The sequence below is a fragment of the Condylura cristata genome, unplaced genomic scaffold, assembly GCF_000260355.1.
Source record: "Condylura cristata isolate star-nosed mole 26May11 unplaced genomic scaffold, ConCri1.0 scaffold00008, whole genome shotgun sequence".
Classification (NCBI taxonomy): Eukaryota; Metazoa; Chordata; class Mammalia; order Eulipotyphla; family Talpidae; genus Condylura; species Condylura cristata.
In genome coordinates, this window is record NW_004567109.1 from 13,099,378 (window position 1) to 13,100,094 (window position 717).

A 717-nucleotide genomic window follows, 5' to 3' on the forward strand; every position below is an offset into this window, starting at 1 on the left:
CGCCCGCTGCTCCGACGGTGCGGCCGGGAGACCGCGAGGAGCGGACCCCTCGGGTGGGGCGCGTCCTCGTTTGCCCAAGGGTGCTGGGAGTTCCCACCGATTGGAAATGTTTCCCACGTTCCTTGTACCGGGGGGGGGCTTGGCTCGAACGGAGGTTGCGGGTGGGAGCGGAGGGGCGGAGTCTGAGAATGGAATGAGAGTCGAATAGGGAATCAAGGGATTAACCAAAAGGCCGGTGACTTTCTGGGGCGCCCCCAATTAAATGGGAGAGGAAGAGGGGAGAGGGGAGGACCGACTCAGTGAACTGGGCGACGCTCTCCCTTTCTGAAAAGGTTTCTTATTGAGCAAAGTGCTGGCTAGGGCTCAGGGCGGGAGGGCTGCTCCAGAAATCTTAAACCCCACCAGCGCCTCCTCCTCACTCAGGGACTCTGGGTTAAGTCCCTCCAACGCCTAGTTTTCCAAGAAGTCCAAAGGCACAGAAGTCCTGGATAATAACAAAAGCACTTCGCGCGCCCCCCTCCCCTCCGCCCCCTGAATTCGACAGAACATTTTCTGGTGTCAGGAGCAAGGCTGGATTCAACGGTTCAGAGCGCCTGCTGTGGCCAAGGGCTCAGCACTTCTGCCTACCTCCTCTACAGGTCACATCTGTTATCCAGCCCCTAGCTTCAGGCCCCCTGCCTGGCCAATCCCCACAGATGGGAATATGCTTGTCCAGGG